General features: G+C 51.2%; 1 long non-coding RNA gene across 1 annotated transcript in view; it reads right to left on the bottom strand.

Moving 5' to 3' along the window:
* Positions 1-7,079: 7,079 nt before the first annotated feature.
* LOC107109953 overlaps positions 7,080-10,637 on the bottom strand; it is a 5,270-nt gene continuing 1,712 nt past the window's right edge. The window contains exons 2-3 of the long non-coding RNA XR_001482494.1: positions 9,035-9,079; positions 7,080-7,167 (exon numbers count right to left, since the gene is read on the bottom strand). This is a non-coding gene — a long non-coding RNA (uncharacterized LOC107109953). The remainder of the gene's footprint in view (positions 7,168-9,034; positions 9,080-10,637) is intronic.

Genomic DNA, 10,637 nt, shown 5'->3' with positions numbered 1-10,637 from the left:
GACTGGCGTTTGAAGCCAAGCAAGCTATCTCTGAGGTTTTGAACGGTTAACACAACCGTGCAACGGGTCTGAATTATCTGCCTTGTTAGCGTGTCGCAGCAGAAATCCTCTCCCTTGCTTTAAAAGGGAAGCGGCTGCTTTGCAGCTTGACGTCCACAGGTACAGGAAACGGTTATTTGATAACCGCGCGTTCAGCCCTTCTTTTGCCACCATTCTGGAGAAGTGGTCACTGTGGCTTGGTGATTTTTCTCTCTCTTGTTATTTCCTTCTTGAGCCCTCTGAGGTTGCTAATTTGATTAGGGAAATAAGCATTGGGCGGTGGAATATTACCTTTTTTCTCTGCTGCAGTCTGTTCTCAGATCAAACCATCCCCACAAGTGTGGAGCCAGTTCGGTGTAGTGGTTAGGAGTGCGGACTCTAATCTGCGAGAACTGGGTTTGATTCTCCACTCCCCCCACATGCAGCTGCTGGTGTGACCTTGGGTCAATCACAGTTCTCTCAGAGCTGTTGTCTCACGAGCAGTTCTCGAAAGAGGTCTCTCAGCATTACCTACCTCACAGGGTATCTGTTGCGGAGAGGGGAAGGGAAAGGTAATTGTAAGGTGCTCTGGGACTCCTTCAGGTAGTGAAGGGCAGGGTATAAATCCAATCTCTTTTCTTCTTTTATCTCCAGATATCTGTTTTCCCCCCCTAAATTGGGTGGCGTGAAACTCAAATGGGGGAAATAGCACTGGGGAAAGGATTCAACATTCCCTTTACCTCAGAACCACCTCCCAGATTGCATTAAAAGCTCCACTTGGCTGCTTTGAAGTAAATGGCTAATATCTAGCCACAGATCCACAAATTCAAGTCTGTTCTGGCTGTAAATTATTACACACATTGGAACTGATTAGGAACACAAATATATTTACCTATATTTTTATTCTCTCTGTGTGTGTAAAGTACATCAAGTCACAGCGGACTTATGGAGAGTCCCTCTAAGCTGTGGAGTCTCGTGAGCAAAAATGCTACTTTGTGAGCTACGGGCATTAAAGTTGAGAGCGAGCGATTTGGCTGCTGCATAGATTAGTGTGCTCTGGAGCCATCCTTCCTGAGCTAAGACAAAAATGTGTGAGCCGGAGGCTAAAAAACTGTGAGCTAGCTCACATTAACTCAGCTTAGAAGGAACACTGTGACCCCATAGGGTTTTCCAGGGCTATTTTGGGGCAGGAACGCACAGGAACGGAGTTCCGGCTGGCTCCCAAGTTGGTCACGCCCAGCAGGAACTCATTAGCATAATAGGACACACCCAACAGCAGAAACTCATTCGGATTGGCTACATTAGGGGTGTGTGGCCTAACATGCAAAGGAGTTCCTGCTACAAAAAAAAGGCCCTGGGTTTTGACAACAAACAAGGGAAACAGAATAAGAAGCAAAAGGTGGGTGTGGCTGGATGACCACACTTCTGGTAAAATGGGGGTGCGGCCTAATATGCTAATGAGCTGTGATGTCAGGGGTGTGGCCCAATATGCTAATGAGTTCCTGCTGTTGGGTGTGGCCTATTATGCTAATGAGTTCCTGCTGGGCTTTTTCTACAAAAAGAGCCCTGGCCGGTTTTCAAGGCAAGGGAAGTTCAGAGGTGGGTTTGCCCTTGCCTGCCTCTGTGGAGCAACCCTGGACTTCCTTGGTGGTCTCCCCTCCAAGCACTAACCAGGGCCGACCCTGCGTAGCCCCTGAGACCTGATGAGAACAGGCTAGCCTGGGCCATAATTCAGAAAAGAAACCAGATAATCTGAGGAAATGTCTAACCTGGTTTCTTAATGCACAATACATCATTCATCCCTTACACTTGGAAAGCTGCTTCTTTGATTAATCTCCTTTACTAAAATTTCTGGAAACTATTTACTGTAGTTGGAGTCAAAGTCTTATTAAACAGCCAGGGCTTTATTGTCTGAAGCGGCTGTTGCTCATACAGGAAAGTGGCCAGTTGGTGGCAGTGGTGCTGAGAGAGGAATGAAAACCCATAGAAGGTTTCAGGAAAGCTGGTCAAGAGGTAACTTGCCAGGCAAGCACTTGGAGGCTACTGTTGCCTAGAAGCCTCAGAGGGCCAGACGGAGCAGTGCAATGGTATAAGGAGGTGTCCAATTGCCAGTGGGACCTACAAAATCGGTCCTCATTTTCAGGGGTCATTTCGTAGGAAAAGAGGTGCAGGAGCTCATTAGCATAACTCATTAGCATGACTTATTTGCATATGCCACACCCCCGACATCACCGGACGTGTGTCAAAGGCAACATCCACCGCTCAGGCTCCACTGGACTGTTTTGGATTGCTAGCTATTGGGGAGGAGGAACGTGCAGATCTGTCCTCGCAGAGGAGGGAGAGCTTGTACCTGAATAAAACTTGCAACTTCTGGACTGTTTTGGACCGGGTGCCCCCTCTGCAGCTTACCTGGCTGCTTCTTGCTCTGACTGAGGGCTGCTGGGAGAAGGGGGCGGGGCTTGTTGCATGTGCCCGCCCCCTGGGCTCTTTACTGCCGGAGCGCCGCTCCTGTGCGCTCCCGCTGGAAATGACCCTGCTCAGTTGCAAAGCAGGGCAAACTTCCCCTCCTGGGTTCGGAAATATCTGGAGATGTTGAGGGTGGAGCCTGAGGAGGGTGGGGTTTGGGGGAAGGGAGGGACTTCAATGGGGTATAATGCTATAGGGTCCACCTTCCAAAATCGTTTCTCCAGGGGAACTGATCTCTTTCACCTGGAGGTCAGTTGTTCTCTCGGGAGATCTCCAGCTACCACCTGGAGGTCGGCGACCCTACCAGGTAGTCTGCTGTATGTAGAAGCCGCCTGCCACTGAACATCACAACCAGCAGCCATTCACTCAAGAGAAGGTTCCCCAGATATGTGCTAAGATTTCCAGAAGGGCTTGATTCCTGCGTTTCTCATGCTGCATCCACATATGGCTGGGTACAGAGTTAGCGTTGCTCCACAATAGTAGTTTGCATTTGGACCGGATTTAGGGTTGCCAACCTCCAGGGGGTGGCCGGAGTTCTCCCGCTATTACAATTGATCTCCAGGCGACAGAGATCAGCTCCCCTGGAGAAAATGGCCGCCCTGGAAGAGGGACTCTATGGCATTATGCACCACTGCAGTCCCTCCCCTCCCCAAACCCCGCCCTCCTCAGGCTCCGCCCCCAAAATCTCCAGGTCTTTCCCAAGCCGGACCTGGCAACCCTAACTGAATTGTCCAAAGAGGAGAATCCAGCAGCAAGTAATCCCTGTTGTTCCGTCATGATAGTGCAATACCCAGTGATCATAACTCCCCCTGGAAGAAAAGGGGGCAGCAAGGGACGCCGGAATACAACTGGCAATGTCCAGTTCTCTCCTCTGATTCATACGCTCAGGTCCAGGACCGAAGCTGGGGAGGGAAGAACCAATGTGTACCCTTTACTGGGTCCAGGCGCCCTGTGGGCGGGGTGTGTGTGTGGAGTTGAGGCTGTAAGTCTGTTGCTATAAGAACCAATGTGTACCCTTTACTGGGTCCAGGCACCCTGTGGGTCTGTTGCTATAATCTAGTCCCTTTATGTCATTTCTAGGGTTGCCAAGTCCCCTCATCGCGCCAGCAGGGGGGATTGAGGGGCACTCCGGGACATCCCTGACGTGATGACATCACCCAGAAGTGACATCATCACTTTGGTGCCATCGGGGGCAAAACTCTATGGTAAAACTGGTTTCAAACCATCAGGGGTCATTTCGTAGAAAAAGACGTGCAGGAGCTCATTAGGATAACTCATTAGCATAACTTATATTTGCATATGCCACAACCCCTGACATCACCGGAAGTGTGTCAGAAGGCAACACCCACCGCTCAGGCTCCACTGGACTGTTTTGGATTGCTAGCTATTGGGGGGGGGACGCGCAGATCTCTCCTCGCAGAGGAGGCAGAGCTTGTACCTCAATAAAAACTGGTCTTAAAGGTGCCACTGGACTGTTTGGGGGGGGGAGGGCTCTGCAACTTACCTGGCTGTTTCTTGCTCTGACTGAGGGCTGCTGGGAGCAGGGGGCGGGGCTTGTTGCATGTGCCCGCCCCCTGGGCTCTTTACTGCCGGAGCTCCGCTCCTGTGCGCTCCTGCAGGAAATGACCCCTGCAAACCATAGGTTTGCCCTCAAACCAGAGCGTCACCACACGACGTCCCCAACATGACAACATGACTTCTGGGTGACATCATGGCATCGGGGACGTCGCACAGTGACATCACTGCTTGGGGGTAGGGTTTCCCCCACCAGCCAGTTGGCCAGCGGCAGGCAGAGGCTCCCAAAACCAGGGGGAACTCCACTGGGACCTGGGGACTGGCAACCCTAGTCATTTCAGAACTCCAACAGAAATTTTACCTTCGTGACTCATGAGATCAGGATGGATCGGGCAGGGGAGACATTGCACGTTTGTCCTGGACCCAAAAGAATGATACTTGGACCCTGCACAGGACTGTCTTTCCTTCCTTCCAAGCACTCTTCTGGAAAATATAACTGATTTCTAATTTTGCCCAAAAGGGGGGGGGGGTCAGGCTCAGGTGACGTCAGCATGTTCCCTCCCGAAATGTGCGTTCTTCAACCCACAACCTGGTTGCGGTGCCTGGCCCCCAGGATGTTCACCTGGCCTTCTTTGTGGTGGCCCCATCCAGGCGGAACTAGCTGTCAGATGATATCCGGGTGCTGTGGGACTTATCTAAGTTCCGTGGGACCTGCAAAGCAGAGCTCTTCCATTTAGCTTCTCAGTAGTCAGGTCTGTTTATGCTGCCTTTTAGTTTTATTTGTATTACGTTTTTAATTGATATCTGTTAGTAATTTAGCTGTTGTTAGCCACCTCGAGATCTCCTGGGTGCGAGTGGCGGCATATAAATAATCATTTAATAATAATAATGTTCTCTCCTGCAAATGTGAGAGTTACACAGGAAAGGGGAGGTCCACGTGTCTGGATCCTAAAAGGGGCAGCTGTCATCGGAGGAGGGGTTCACCCATCCTTAAACTGCCCAGCATGAGTTTTACGGCAAAGATCAAATGCGGGAAAAGTGCGTATCGAAACAATTCACTCAGCACAACAAATGAGCTCAGGCAAATCAGTGCTGACATGCAAAGCGTGTGTATTCTTTTTTTTAATTTATGGTTTGAATCTCTTCCATTTTAAAGGAGTAGACGTGGAGAGAATGGGAGAAGGTTTCCAAGACAGCTTCTTTTTTGGATGGTTCTTCTGGGACTTTTATTTGTGTTCTGAAAGAAGAGAATATGTTATAAGGAGTTCGGGGTGCCAAGCAGGGAGTATTCTAGCTTCAAACAACATCTGGGAGAAAGTAATCTCTCTGCAACATCCAGACAAAAGGAAGGCGATGCAGAAACAGTAGCCCGTTTTTCTTCTGAAGTGAAGTACCCTGGGGGGAGGGGCTGAGGACTTGACCGCAGCAGGGGGCAGAGGGATGGCGGGGGAGTGGTTTTCCCTCCCAAAATTGCCCTCCTAAAAAAGCTGCTATCCCAGGGAGCAGGGAAATAGTGCTCTGTATCTTTTGTCTTGTAAATAGAACTGTAATTTGAAGAAGACAAGTGGAGAGAGACCTATGAGACTCATGGGGGGGGAATCCCTTCCACCCTTCCAACCTTTGGTCCGGTCCCCCACTCCTCGCACCAGGAGGGACCAGAGAAACAGTTATGGGGGAGAGGGAATCTTGCACACACACACACTACTTTCCTGCCCCCACTCCACTCTGACCACTCACTCGTTCCCCTCCCCATCACTGTGCCCACCCTCCAAAGGAGCCGTTTTCTCCAGGGAAACTGGTCTCTGTCGTCTAGAGATCAGTAGTAATCCCAGGAGATCTCCCTGGAGCCTGGCAACCCTACACTGGACTCAAACATTTGTTCTCCTGACAGGTTGGTTAGGCTGAGAGACAGTGACCAGCCCAGGATGACTCAGCGCGCTCCCATGGCAGGTTGGGGATTCAAACACAGATTTCCCAGAACTACCTCAACACTCTAACTGCCACGCTATGGCCCAGTCTGCATCTAGCATTTGCTAAGCTGTTTTACCAAACCCCCGCTGGGACAGAAATTCCCCTCTACGTTGCATGCCACGTTCACTCTGATCGATTGCCGGGTTATATGGCGGTGTCCAGATTGCATGCCCGCTTTCACTTGGCTTGATCTCTGGGTTTTATGGTAGCCGTCTGCATAGATTCATGGCTGTTTTATGGCTGTTCAGGGGTGACGCTGCAGCAGTGTTCCCTCTAAGCTGAGTTGGTGTGAGCCGGCTCACAGTTTTTTAGCCTCCGGCTCACACCTTTTTGTCTTGGCTCAGGAAGGACGGCTCCAGGGCAAACTAATGATGCAGGAGCCAAATGGCTCGCTCACAACTTTCATGCCGGTAGCTCACAGGGTAGAATTTTTGCTCACAGGACTCCACAGCTTAGAGGGAGCATTGCTCTGCAGTCAGTACGGGCGTTGCCCTGGGGTATCTGAATGTGATTTCGAGCCGCATCTTTTTCTGTTCCAGGGTGGGTTTGGTACAACAGCGGAGCAAAGCCTAGATGCAGATTGGGCCTATGCTGGCTGGCCCTGCTAAACGAGCGGATTCCCGTGGCTTGTGCTAAACTAGTGAATTCTCACAGCTCTATTGCAGAACCCGAGTATTTGCGCGGGGAATTCGCTTAAGTAGCAAAATACGCTTTCAGTCCCTGGACTGCTGTCTGTTGAGAACACAGAAATCGGACTAGACCGGCAGAAAACGATCCAATGGGTCAGCTGAACACACCGAAGTTGCATCAGAGGGACGCATTAGGGCTGGAAGCGTTGCATATCTCCTGGCAACTGGTCGAAAGGCACAGGTCTCAGGCACCTCATCCCGCACCCGGGGGCCGCACAGCACTTCAGGTCTCCTAGGCAGTTTCCATCAATCCTGCAGTCAGGGGCCCTGCAGAGATTCGGGCGCTGCTGGAGTCCGTGGTGATGATAGGAATAGTAGTGGCGTCCGAATCCTTCTCTCAAAGCCCAGCGAAACTCTTCGGAGGAGGAGGAACTGAATCTGTGCCTGAATCTGACCTTGGGAAGTGCGCCAAGGGGGGGATACCCGTCGTGAGGATCGCTGTGAGAGACGTGCACCAGGAAGCCCACGATAGGACACCGGCCAGGTTTCACCATCACCGCGGGAGGCCCTGGGGTCAGAAAAAGGCCGGAAGAAAAAGTTATACACTCAGGGCAGTGAGGCCTAGAAGAACTCTATTGAACGAGCATATATGGGATATTGGGGGCCGCCTTAAACTGGGGCCTGTACGACTTACGTCACTCCCAGCGTGCCATTCCCCCCCCCCCCACAAACACATATTTGCTCAATCCCACAGAAACTGCAGAACGGGGGACAGACAAGAGGTGGGGAGGAAGGGCTATTTTAACCCTTTCGCCTCTAGCAATCGCCCCACTGAGCACGAATCCTCTGCTTTACCTTCCAGGGCTCTTTTTGTAGCAGGAACTCCTTTGCATATTAGGCGACACACCCCTAATGTAGCCAATCCTCCATGAGCTTACAGAGCTCTGCTTACAGGGGCTACTGTAAGCTCCTGAAGGATTGGCTACATTAGGGGTGTGTCACCTAATATGCAAAGGAGTTCCTGCTACAAAAAAAGCCCTGCTTTTCAGTTGCAAGGCAAAAGTAGTGGAAACCCTTGAGTTTGCTCTTACCTGGACGATCCAGGCTAGCCCAGTCTCCTCAGATCTCAGAAGCTAAGCAGGGTCGGCCCTGGTGAGTACTTGGATGGGAGACCAACAAGGAAGTCCAGGGCGGAACGGCAACCCACCTCGGCTCCTCTCTTGCCTTGAAAAACCCTATGAAGGGTTGCCCTAAGTTGGCTGTAACCTGATGGCACTTTCCATCACCCACCCCTATGTTCTGCCGTGGCCGATAGCTATGGTGGGGCTATTGGGGGCTCTGCCCCTTCCTTAAAGGGCAAGCCCCCCTCCTTAAAGCCACCTGCTTCTCAAAGGCCCCCCCCTTCTTGCCAAAAGCATTTAAAGGGATCCTTTAAATGCTTTTGAGAAGAAGTGGGGGGTGGCGTGCGCCCCTCTCCCTCCCCCTCCTGCAAGATTTAAAGGGCCCTTCAGCTGATTGGTGGGGAGCACGGGCCACATTGATCAGCTGGAGGGCCCTTTAAACCTTCCAGGAAGGGAAGGGAGAGGGGTGTGCACCACTCCCCCTTCATTATAGCAAATAATGGCAGCCCCGCCAGGACTTTTTTTGCCCCATAAGCCACAAACTCCTGGTTGCAGGCCTGGTTCTGCCTTGAAATTGTGATCCCCTAGTGAGGCATCCATGAGCACCCTATTGCCTGCCACACTGCCTGTGTTTCCTGAGCTTCGGGATAAAATCCAAAGATTCTTGAATGGAACAAGAACGAAAACTGGTCATTAATTGACCAGCTGACTCGCAAAGCACCAACCTGACCTGGGTGGCCCAGGAGAGCCCCGTCTCATCAGATCTCAGAAGCCAAGCAGGGTCTACCCGGGTTAGTATTCGGATGAGAGACCGTCGAGGAAGTCCAGGGTCAGGAAGCAGAGGCAGGCAATGGCAAGCCGCCTCTGAATCTTGTCTGGAAAACCCTACGGGGTCACTGAAAGCCGGCTATGACTTAACGGTATTCCCGCCACAAACAAAGCACCAAGCTCATCCCAGGTAAGAGCTTCATAGCCATGTGACCTCAGCTTGGCCGTATGTCCCTGGGCCTGGCAACGTCTCCCTGTGGCCCTGTGTGTGGCAGCCTTTTTGTGCCTGCGCCCACCATGCTGTGTCAGAATTCCAAAGGTGCCTGCGGGCTCAAAAAGGTTGGGGACTCCTGGCTTGGAGAGTCACAAGCTGTGCTGTCTCGGAGCTATTAACCATGCCCGGAATGTTCCCAGAGTGATAAAGAACGGTACTAGGAAGGTCAACAATGACTTTGGTCCCACTTTTAAGCTGAAGTCTGGTGAGGATTCATGATACCCATATCAGTAACAAAGGCAAACCAAATAGTATTTTAAAAAAAGGCTTACCCGTGGGCTGAAAGGGTGTTGCTTTAGTGGTCTGAACAGTCCGATCTAGAGAAGCGAAGCACAAGAGACTGAAGAAATACATGGGGAAGATTCTGGACTTGTCCAGAGAGAGTAAGAAAAATTCAAGGATGCAACTGGTGTTGGTACTCTTTCTGATCCCAGCATTATGCTATTACAATATCCGGAAGAAGCTATTCAGAAACCGTATCTAGAATTAAAACTGAGTTTATTACCCGCAACAAACTCAAAGCTTCCCATTCTCATTTCCTTGCTTGTAAGTTCTTTGTTTTTTGGGGGGGGGGGTGTCTGTTCAACATATGCTTCGCTCCCTCTAGTGGTCGATCCGATATTACACTGCATAAAGGTAAAGGTAAAGGTTCCCTTGCTCGAAAGCCGACTCTAGGGTTGCGGTGCTCATCTCCGTTTCAAAGCCGAAGAGCCAGCGCTGTCCGAAGACGTTTCCGTGGTCATGTGGCCGGCATGACTAAACACCAAGGCACACGAAACGCTGTTACCTTCCCACCGAAGTGGTACCTATTTATCTACTTTCAATTTCTTGTTTTCGAACTGCTAGGTTGGCATAGCATACCTCCCTGCAGATTTAAACTTCAGGTTTTTATGCTGGACACAAACGTGTCTAATAGCGAATTGACCACCAGAGGGAGCAAAACAGGTGTGGAACAGAAACCCCCCCCCCCCCAAGGACCGGGAAGTTACAAGGGAGGAAAATGAGAATGTGAGAAAGCCCTTGGTATAGTTGCAACTTGCGGAGGAAACCCCTATGTCCCTAATTTTTTAAAAAAAGTATGAATGCAGTGTTAATGATGGAAATCGGGGCCAGTTCCAGATTTTGGGAGGCCCTGGACAGAGATTTCCCAAGGGCCTCCTTCATGCGTACTACTCACTCATGTCTTCCACTACCTTTCTGGGCATCCCTCCTGTGCCCTGCTCACCATCCCTCCTGCTGCCCATGCTCACAGCCATTGGCACTGCCTGCAGCCCTCTCCCTGGTGGCAGAGAGCTAGAGTTGCCAGGTCCATCAGACCCGAAGGTGAGGCATGGAGGGAGCATTCCAGGACCAGATAGTGACGTATCTGGAAATAAATGTGAAGTACCTACATCACCCAGAAGTGACATAGGCACGCCAGTGATACTGAGGGGTGACACTCTGGTTCTTGGGCAAAACTCTATGGTAAAATCGGCTTCAAACCATACAGTTCTGTTCAAAAACCAGAATGTTAAAAAAAACCCAACCCCACATCACCAATGTGCCTACGCAGGGGTCATTTCATAGAAAAAGAGGTGCAGGAGCTCATTAGCACAACTTATTACCATAACTTATTTGCATATGCCACACCCCCTGACATCACGGGAAGTGTGTCAGAAGGCAACACCCGCCACTCAGGCTCCACTGGACCAGGGGTCATTTCGTAGAAAAAGAGCTAGGGGGGCTCATTAGCATAACTCATTAGCATATGCCACACCCTCTGACATCACCGGAAGTGTGTCCTCCCCACAGCCGGCGGCGACCTCTAGCGGGCACCAGCAGGGAGCTCCAGGCCCCGCCCTCCCGCACCTCACCCGGGGGGATGGCGTCCCCCCG

The sequence above is a fragment of the Gekko japonicus genome, unplaced genomic scaffold (assembly GCF_001447785.1).
Source record: "Gekko japonicus isolate JY-2015 unplaced genomic scaffold, Gekko_japonicus_V1.1 scaffold4791, whole genome shotgun sequence".
In the NCBI taxonomy this organism is placed as follows: domain Eukaryota; kingdom Metazoa; phylum Chordata; class Lepidosauria; order Squamata; family Gekkonidae; genus Gekko; species Gekko japonicus.
This window is presented reverse-complemented; position numbering and strand designations above follow the sequence as displayed.